We start from the raw sequence: 10,194 nt of genomic DNA, 5'->3' as shown, positions 1-10,194 counted from the left end.
AAATAGAGATATGATTGTTTTTGGTATTTTTTCTCATATCTTACATATTTTTGGTATATGTTGTGTTATTTCTTGAAATTTGTGTGAATAGAAGTTTTATTGAGCAAATGTGATTGATTTCTATTTTATTGGTACTTTGTAGTTTTGAGTTATGGCTGTGTCTACTCCCATCTTTTCTCAACTTTCGATGGAGAAACTCACTGGAGAAAACTTCCTTAAATGGAAGCAAAACATCAACATTGTGTTGATAGGTGACAACTCCAAGTTCGTCATGACTGAGGAATCCCCGGAAGTTCTAGTTGAAGGAGCTACCAAGTCTGTGAGGGACAAGTATGAGCGTTGGCAGGCGGCTAACAACAAGGCGCGGTACTACATGTTGACTAGTATGGTCGACACTCTCAAGACAAAGATGAGAATGTCGAGACAGCCTACGAAATCATGGATTAGCTCCAAGACATGTTTGGTGCCAAGTCAGCGCATACTCGTTTTGAGGCCACCAAGAAATATGCCAATGCTCGAATGGCACCTTCTCAACATGTTCGTGATCACCTGATCAAGATGACAAACTACTTTCAGGAAGCTGAACTGCACGGAGCCATAATAGATGAGGAAACTCAAGTTGGCTTAATCCTCAACAGTCTTTCTCCAGCTTTCCTTCCATTCACCACCAACTATGTGTTGAATAAACTCAACTATGGTCTGACGCAGCTCATGAATGAGCTTCAAACTTTTGAGTCTATTATGGGTGGACCTAGTAAGGGAGGAGAAAAGAAGACAACTACTACTACTGCTGCTGATCCAGCTAAGGCTGAAGCTAACCAAGCTTCATCTTCAAAAGCTGGAAACAAGAGGAAAGGTGGGCAAAACAATAACCCCAAGCCTGCAAAAGCTGCAAAGGCGAGTGCACAACCAAGTGCACAGACGCCTAAGGGGAAAAACAAGAAAAACAAGAAAGGTAAAGGTAAATGTTTTCACTTCAAAGAAAAGGGGCATTGGAAACAAGATTGCCCCAAGTTTCTAGCAGATAAAAACAAAGGTAATGATTATAGTTCATTTATCTTAGAAACATGTGTTTTAGAGAATGATAACTCTGTTTGGATTATTGATTCTGGATCTACTAACCATGTTTGTAACTCTTTACAGCTTCTTGAATCGTGAGAGGAAGTGAACGAAGGCGGCTTAAAGCTTAGAGTTGGGAATGGAGCGTTCGTTGCGGTCCAAGCTAGAGGAAGAGCTCGCCTGAAGTTCGGAAATAAATTTTTAATTTTAAAAGATGTATTTTTTATTCCGGATTTTAGTAGAAATTTAATTTCAGTTTCCATGTTGCAATTAGAACGATTTGTTATGACTTTCACAAGTTTTAATATATCTATTTCTTTCAATGGATCACAATTGTGTATTGCATGTTTGGAAAACGGGCTTTATATTCTGCGACCTAATGAACCCCTCGCTCTTAACAATGATTTATTCAAAGTAGCTAAACCTAGGACCAATAAACGTCAAAAGAACGATAACAATAATATGACGTATTTATGGCACTTGAGACTAGGTCACATTGGCTATGATAGGATTCAAAGACTTACAAAAGACAGACCTTTGAGGGAACTCACCTTAGGTGAATTACCTATCTGTGAATCTTGTCTAGAAGGCAAACTGACCAAGCGTCCATTCTCTGCAAAGGATGATAGGGCCAAAGAACCACTTGGTCTTGTGCATTCAGATGTTTGTGGACCTTTGAATATACAAGCCAGGGGTGGTTTTGAGTATTTCGTCACTTTCATTGACGATTACTCTAGATACTCATGTCTTTACCTAATGCATAGGAAATCAGAAACATTTTCAAAGTTTCAGGAATTCCTAGCAATGGCTCAAAACCAATTAGGTAAAAGGTTAAAGATCTTGCGATCTGATAGGGGTGGAGAATATTTGGATATGCAGTTCCAAGATCATTTAACTGAACTTGGGATTTTATCACAACTTACTGCCCCAGGTACTCCGCAACAAAATGGTGTAGCGGAACGCCGAAACAGAACTTTATTGGAAATAGTTAGATGCATGCTTAGTTACTCAACTCTACCAACTTCGTTCTGGGGACATGCAATTGAAACCACAAATGACATTCTCAATGTCGTGCCATCAAAATCAATCCCCAAAACACCTTTAGAACGCTGGAATGGTCGTGAACCTAGTTTACGCCATTATAGAATCTGGGGGTGTCCCGCTCACGTCCTGAGGAAAAAGGAGGGAAAGCTAGAACCGCGAACTGAAGTTTGCATGTTTGTTGGCTATCCTAAAGGTACTCGGGGTGGACTTTTCTATAGTCATTCAGAAAAGAAAGTGTTTACTTCTACAAATGCTACTTTTCTGGAAAATGACTATGTCCAGAACTTTAAACCTCGCAGCAAAGTAGTTTTAGAGGAGATGGTTAAAGAATTGACTCCAACCAATGTTCCATCGTCATCAATGCGAGTTGATGATGAAATTCCCACTCTTCATGTACAACCGACGCAAGTTGATTTAAATGAAGAAAGTACCACTGTTCCTGAGCAAACAGTCACGGAGCCTCGTCGTAGTGGGAGGGTTTCTAGAAACCCAATTCGCTATGGTTTGGATGGTGAAACCAATATGGTTGTTGGTGACACTAGTGATGGTGATCCATTGTCTTTCAAACAGGCAATGGCTAGCCCTGAAAAGGAACTATGGCTCGAAGCCATGAAACAAGAAATGGAGTCTATGTACTCAAATTCCATCTGGGATCTTGTGGAAGCACCTAGTGACTTTAGGGCCATTGGGTGCAAGTGGATCTACAAGAAGAAACGAGGTGTTGATGGAAATATCGAGACTTATAAAGCTCGATTAGTGGCAAAGGGTTATACCCAAAGAGAAGGCGTGGACTATGAGGAAACTTTTAGTCCGGTAGCCATGCTCAAATCCATTCGCATCCTCCTATCCATAGCAGTCGCTCTCGACTATGAGATTTGGCAAATGACGTCAAGACAGCTTTTCTTAATGGAAAGCTTGACGAGGTCATTTATATGGATCAGCCAGAAGGATTTAAAGTATCTGGACAAGAAGGAAAAGTTTGTAAGTTAAATAGTTCTGTAACGACCCAAAATCACTAATAAGGCTTAAGGGCCTTGATTAGTGTGCCGGGAGGGCATGATGGGAATTATGTGTGATTTTTATGATTAAGATGCATGATTATGATTTATAGCATGTTGTATGACTATGTGAATTATATTATGTGATAATTAAGATGTGTGAATTGTACCACGTGGGTGCTGTGATACCAGTGTGATGCACGTGCCGAGACGGTCCTAGAAAAACTAGATAATGGTAAGTGGTGATTTGGTAACCTGCGTAACTGTTAGTAACCATAGAGAGTAACAGGTTTTATGGGGAAGGTGGTAGAATTGCAAAGCTGATGAAAGGACTGGTATGCCCTTGAGGTTTAGTTAGGAAGGGGTATTAGTGGAAGGGTAGAATAGCCATTTGGTAGGATAAATGACCATGAGCTGAAGGGAAAAAGATCATATACGTATAACACTTAGAGAAGGGGGTTTATGCTGAAAATTGGAGACCTAGAGGAAGAGCAAGACTAAGGAAAAAAAGGGAGAAGCTGAATTTAGCTTTTGGAAGAAGAATTGAGGATGATTGAAGTTGTCAAGCAAGCTTAGATCAAGAATATTCAGAGGTAAGATCTTGATTATGATATATCCAAGTTTTAAGTCTGAAATTTTAGATAATGAATGTGAATTGAGGCAAGTTGGTGGCTGGTTTTATGTGATTCCAGAATTGGAAAAAATCAAGGGGGAAGGAGGTTTAGAGCTGGAGGTTGGACTCATCACTCAAGGTAAGGTCTCTGTGTGTTTATTAGGCTTGTTTCTGTTAAGGTATAGGGAGTTTGGAGTGTGGTTTGTGTTTGAGTTCAGGCTGTTCTTAATTTTCTGGTTTGAGTTGTTAAGTGTGAAATTCAAGAGTGAATTCTAGGATTGAAGGTGTGAGTGAGCTTGGGCATGATGTTTCTGGGTTGTTGTGAGGTTTATTAAGGGTTTAGAGTTGGTTTTGGGACTTAGGATGGAGTTTGGGGTGATTTGGAGAGGTTGAAGCTCGGGAAAACGCGAAGGAAAAACCCAGAATTCTGGGTTGCGAAGGCGTGCCGCGGCGTGGAGTCCCTGACTGATGGGTGCCGCGGCACAAGAAAGTGGTGCCGCGGCACAAGGCCAATTTCAGAGTGTCACTTTTGGCAATTTTTGGCCTTTGCTCCGGGGGTTTGAGGGCATGTCTCCGGGGTGTTGTTCTAAGGTTTTGGGGGTTCCGAGAGTGTGGGTTAGGTTCCGGGAAGGTAGTCTTGGATTGGTTAATGACAAAGAATATTATATTTGTGTTGTGATTAGGACTTTGGAGAGGCTATGAGTAGAGGACCGTCCTTGTGGCTACGTGGCATCGGAAACCAGTGAATTGAAAGGTAAGAAAACTGCACCCGAATGTATGGTTGTGAATGGGACTAAGTGCTCCCGAGAGTTGTATTGTGTCAATGTTGGTATTATGCCAAGGGACACGTAAAAGCGGTCAAAGAGTACCGTACATGATTTTAGCACACGGAGTGCGAATTGGCCACTGGGAGCCAGAAACAATAGGATAACAGAGGGAGCTGCCTGTGAGCGCTAGCCCTGGTTATCGTCTGTGCATTATGTATTATGAGATGAGATGCTTAGTATATGAAATACTTGCCTGATGATATACTTGAGTTTATGAGATGCTTAGTATATGAAATACTTGCCTGATGATATACCTGAGGTTATGAGATGCTATATGTGTAATTGACTTGTTTGCTAGTTGTTCATGCTCTGTTGTTGCTGTGTTTTCTTGCTGGGCCTTGGCTCACGGGTGCTACGTGGTGCAGGTAAGGGCAAGGGCAAGCTGGACCAGGCCTGAGGTGGAGAGCTCCGAGGTGAAATGTACATGGCCAGCCGTTCGATCACCACGGTCGAGGAGTGTGTCAGGACAGAGATTACCTAACAGCTCGTTTTTGCCTTAGTATGGCCAGTCAATGTATTTAAACTTTGTAACTTTTGTAAATGGCTTTTAAACTGTCAATTTTGGGATCCCATGTACATAAACAATGTTTAGTACTGAAAACGTAACTTTTGAGACCAAAACATTTTTAACCCTAGTTCCTTTACTATTCCAGTAACACGCTTTTACTTTAATGACTTGATTAGCAAGTCTGGCATTTTATAAACACACAGTGTAACGGTCTTGGCTATCCAGGGCGCTACAACTTGGTATCAGAGCTTCCTAGGTTTATGGGTCCTGAAGACTGGCTGGGTATGTACATTCGCTGCGGGAGACAAGCTCAACTCAGGGTTTGGTAATTGTATATGCATGATTATGTGTTTAAATGATTTGAGTGAGATATGAATGTTGATATCTGTCTGATGAATAAGGAGCATGAGATTCTGATAGGGCCTGGCCCTTGACTATTGCATGATGCTATTGAGGCGTGCTTATTAGCATTGCTGTGCATGTGGATGAATATCTGGATAAATTGCTATACTTGTTTGTTTGTGAATGATTGGAGTTTTGGTGGTGGATTATGGAGAGATTATTAACCTGTCATCATGGCCTAATTGCCGAGTCGTTGTTTGCAGATTGACTTGAATAGTTATGCGTTCAAGGAAATCCACACGACAAGCCGGCAGGTCTGGGGCTAGAGAGGATGACCAGGGCCCAACCCCTCCGCCAGTCCCTGAGAACTGGCAGCAGTTAATGGCAGAAATGCAAGCTAGGCTTCAGAGCCAAGATGAACTGATCAGAATTCTGCAGCAGGCTCCATCTGGGAGTGTTGCCCTTGCTGGACCACCGGCACTGGTACCTGTGGTACAGCCTGTTGATGTTGGCAATAAAGTGGAACCGTTGTATGAGCGGTTCAGAAAGCAGCAGCCCCCGATCTTTGAGGGTGGACCAGATCCACTAAAGGTTGAGCAGTGGATGAACCTGATTACCACCATACTTGATTTTATGAAAGTAGAAGGACATGATAGGGTGGCCTGTGCCACTTATATGCTGAGAGAGAATGCCTTAATCTGGTGGGAGGTGGCGTCACAGACTAGAAATGTTGCTGCAATGACATGGGAGGAGTTTAAGGATTTGTTCAATCAGAAGTACTATAACGTTGCCGTCAAGGCAGCGAAGGTGAATGAATTTGTGGGGCTGGTTCAGGGCGGTATGACCGTTACAGAATACGCTTTGAAGTTTGACAGACTTGCAAAGTTCGCACCAGATCTTGTACCTACCGATGCGACCAGGTTAGACAGATTTGTTAGAGGGCTAAATGTTATGATAGCCCGGGATGTAAGGATTACTACAGTTCCTGGAGTGACTCCTTATGCCCAGGCTGTGGAGAGGGCTCTGACTGCTGAGGAAGCAGAGAATAGGATATGGAGGGATAGTGCAGCGAGAAGGGAGGGCCGTAGGGCGGTGCCTCCATATTCAGGTTCTAGTAGAGGTGGAGGTATCAGTGATTTGAAGAGAAAGACTCCTGAAGCCCCAAACGCTCCTAGGTTTGATAGAGGAGGTCGGGGTACTCAGGGTGGCCGTCGGGGAGGCGGTGATTCGTGGAGGACTTACCCAGATGCACAAGGTGCAGGAGACGCCATTTGGGCGAGTGTCAGGCTAAAGCCTGTTATGTATGCGGGGTGGTGGGACACCTCAGGAAAGATTGCCCAACAGTGAAGAAGGGCGAGGCAGGGAAGGTGGACAGCTTGACTCCAGCTCGAGTGTTCACTTTGACGCAGGCAGAGGCCGAGGCTAGTCCCTCGGTAGTGACAGGTCAGCTTTCTAGTGCTGGCACTCCTTTTACTGTTTTGATTGATTCTGGTGCTACGCATTCATTTGTATCTGATAGGGTGATTGATAGATTGTGTAGACCTAGTGAGTTTAGTGCTTCAGGGTTTGGGACTATATTGCCTACAGGAGAGCTGGTAGTGTCTAGGAGATGGGTTAGGGCACTGCCAGTGTTAGTTGATGGTAGGGAGTTGTCAGTGGACTTGATTGAGTTGAGTATGGAGGATTTTGACATGATTTTAGGTATGGATTGGCTGGTTAGATATGGAGCTACCATTGACTGTAGAAAGAAAATGGTGACTTTTGAGCCAGAGGGTGAGGATCCCTTCGTTTTTGTGGGAGCGGTGCGTGGACCCCGTGTACCTAGGATTTCTGCGTTGAGAGCCAGAGATTTGCTACAGGGTGGATGTATAGGTTTCTTGGCTACTGTGGTGGATACCACCAAAGTTTCACCAGTTGGGCCGGAGGAGACCAGACTGGTTTGTGAGTTCTTGGATGTGTTCCCTAAGGATTTGCCTGGGTTGCCGCCGCGTAGGGAGATTGAGTTTGTTATTGAGTTGGCACCGGGGACAGAGCCAGTGTCGAGGGCACCATACAGGATGGCACAAGCGGAACTGAAAGAGTTAAAGATACAACTGCAGGAACTTCTGGATATAGGATTCATCAGACCTAGCTATTCGCCATGGGTTGCCCCAGTTTTATTTGTTAAGAAGAAGGATGGGACTCTGAGAATGTGTATTGATTATCGGGAATTGAATAAGTTAACTATTAAGAATAAGTATCCCCTACCGAGGATTGATGACTTGTTCGACCAGTTGCAGGGTAAGATGGTGTTCTCAAAGATTGATCTTCGATCTGGTTATCACCAGCTGAGGATCAAGGATGAGGACATACCTAAGACAGCTTTCCGGACGCGGTATGGGCATTATGAGTTCTTGGTCATGTCTTTTAGTTTGACCAATGCCCCAGTAGCTTTTATGGACTTAATGAACAGAGTATTCAAAGATTTTCTAGATCAGTTTGTTATAGTCTTCATTGATGACATCCTGGTGTACTCCAGTTCAGAGGCAGAGCACGAGTTTCATCTTCGACTGGTTCTTCAGAGGTTGAGGGAGCATCAGTTATATGCTAAGTTTAAGAAATGCGAGTTCTGGTTACCTAAAGTGACATTCCTTGGACACATTGTAGGTGCAGATGGGATTAAAGTGGATCCGTCTAAGATAGAGGCAGTTAGGGATTGGCCGAGGCCAAGGAACGCCTCAGAAGTGCGGAGTTTTCTTGGTTTGGCAGGCTACTACAGGCGGTTTGTAGGGGGTTTCTCGAAGATAGCAGCACCGATGACAGAATTGACAAGAAAGAATCTAAAGTTTATTTGGTCAGACAAGTGTGAGGGCAGTTTCCAAGAATTGAAGCGACGACTTATTACTGCACTAGTGCTGAGTTTGCCTTCAGGAGAAGGGAAGTTTGTTGTTTATTGTGATGCGTCGAGGTTGGGCTTAGGCTGTGTGTTGATGCATAATGAGAAGGTGATAGCTTATGCGTCACGACAGCTGAAGGAGTATGAACAGCGATATCCTACTCATGACCTAGAGCTGGCAGCAATGGTTTTTGCCTTGAAGATTTGGCGGCATTATCTTTATGGGGAGAAATGCGAGGTGTATACAGACCATAAAAGCCTGAAGTATTTCTTTACACAGAAGGACCTGAATATGAGACAGAGGCGTTGGCTAGAGTTGGTGAAAGATTATGATTGTGATATTCTTTACCATCCAGGGAAAGCCAATGTGGTGGCTGATGCATTGAGCTGCAGAGGTCCATGTCAGTTGTATAGCTCTGTTCAGATCTCAAGGGAGTTAGCTGATGAGATGGTTAGAGCGGGAATAGAATTGGTAGTGGGCCAGTTGGCCAACATTACTCTACAGTCGACCCTGCTAGAGCGGATCAGAGAGGGGCAGTTGACAGACGCTCAGTTGCAGAGCGTTAGAGAGGATGTTTTAGCAGGAATAGCTAAGGACTATTCTGTTTCAGAGGTTGGTTTACTTCGGTATCAGGGGCGGATTTGTGTTCCAGCTGACGAGGGGATCAGACGGGAGATACTAGATGAGTCTCATACGACGCCGTACTCGCTTCATCCGGGTACCACAAAAATGTATCAGGATCTACGGACTTTGTATTGGTGGCCCGGGATGAAGAGGGATGTGGTAGAGTACATTGCTAGATGCTTAACCTGTCAACAGGTGAAAGCTTAGCATCAGCGACCAGCAGGGTTGCTTCAGCCTTTGGGTATTCCTGAGTGGAAATGGGAGGATATCACTATGGATTTCGTAGGAGGTCTACCAAGGACAGTAGGGTTTCATGACTCAGTATGGGTGATAGTGGATAGATACACCAAGTCAGCCCATTTTCTTCCAGTGAAGTCAACTTATACTGTGGATCAGTACGCTGAGTTGTACGTGAAAGAGATCGTACGTCTCCATGGGGTTCCTAAGTCTATTGTGTCAGACCGGGATCCTATTTTCACTTCCAAGTTTTGGGGAGGTTTGCAGAAAGCTTTAGGAACTCAGTTGAAGTTCAGTACCGCCTTTCATCCTCAGACTGATGGACAGTCTGAAAAGACGATCCAAGTGCTGGAGGATATGCTCAGAGCTTGTGTGATTGACTTTGATTGTTCGTGGAGTAAGTACCTTCTGTTGATTGAATTCTCGTACAACAATAGTTATCAGTCAACGATTGGAGTGGCTCCCTACGAGATGTTGTAGGGGAGGAAGTGTAGATCGCCTATCCATTGGGATGAGATGGGTGAGAGGAGATACTTGGGGCCAGATATGGTTCAAAGGACAAGTGAGGCCATAGAGAAGATCTGGGCTAGGATGCTCGCATCTCAGAGTAGGCAGAAAAGCTACGCTGATCCTAAGCGTAGGGATGTGGAGTTTCAGGTTGGTGATCACGTCTTTCTTCGAGTTTCACCTCTGCGAGGGGTGAGAAGGTTTGGTAAGAAGGGCAAGCTGAGCCCTAGATTCATTGGACCATTCGAGATCCTGGAAAGGATTGGTCAGGTGGCTTACAGGTTAGCCTTGCCGCCATCGTTGTCTGGAGTTCATGACGTGTTCCATGTCTCCATGCTTCGGAAGTATGTCTCAGATGTGACTCATGTATTGAGGCATGAAGATCTGGAGTTACAGGCAGATTTGGCTTATGATGAGCGACCAGTTCAAATCTTAGATCGGAAAGACAAGGTGTTGCGAAATAAGACAATTCCTTTGGTTAAAGTGCTGTGGAGAAACAGTAAGGTCGAGGAGGCGACCTGGGAGCTTGAGACAGCTATGCGGGATCAGTATCCGGAGT

This window comes from Humulus lupulus, chromosome X, assembly GCF_963169125.1.
Source record: "Humulus lupulus chromosome X, drHumLupu1.1, whole genome shotgun sequence".
Taxonomy (NCBI): domain Eukaryota; kingdom Viridiplantae; phylum Streptophyta; class Magnoliopsida; order Rosales; family Cannabaceae; genus Humulus; species Humulus lupulus.
This window is presented reverse-complemented; position numbering follows the sequence as displayed.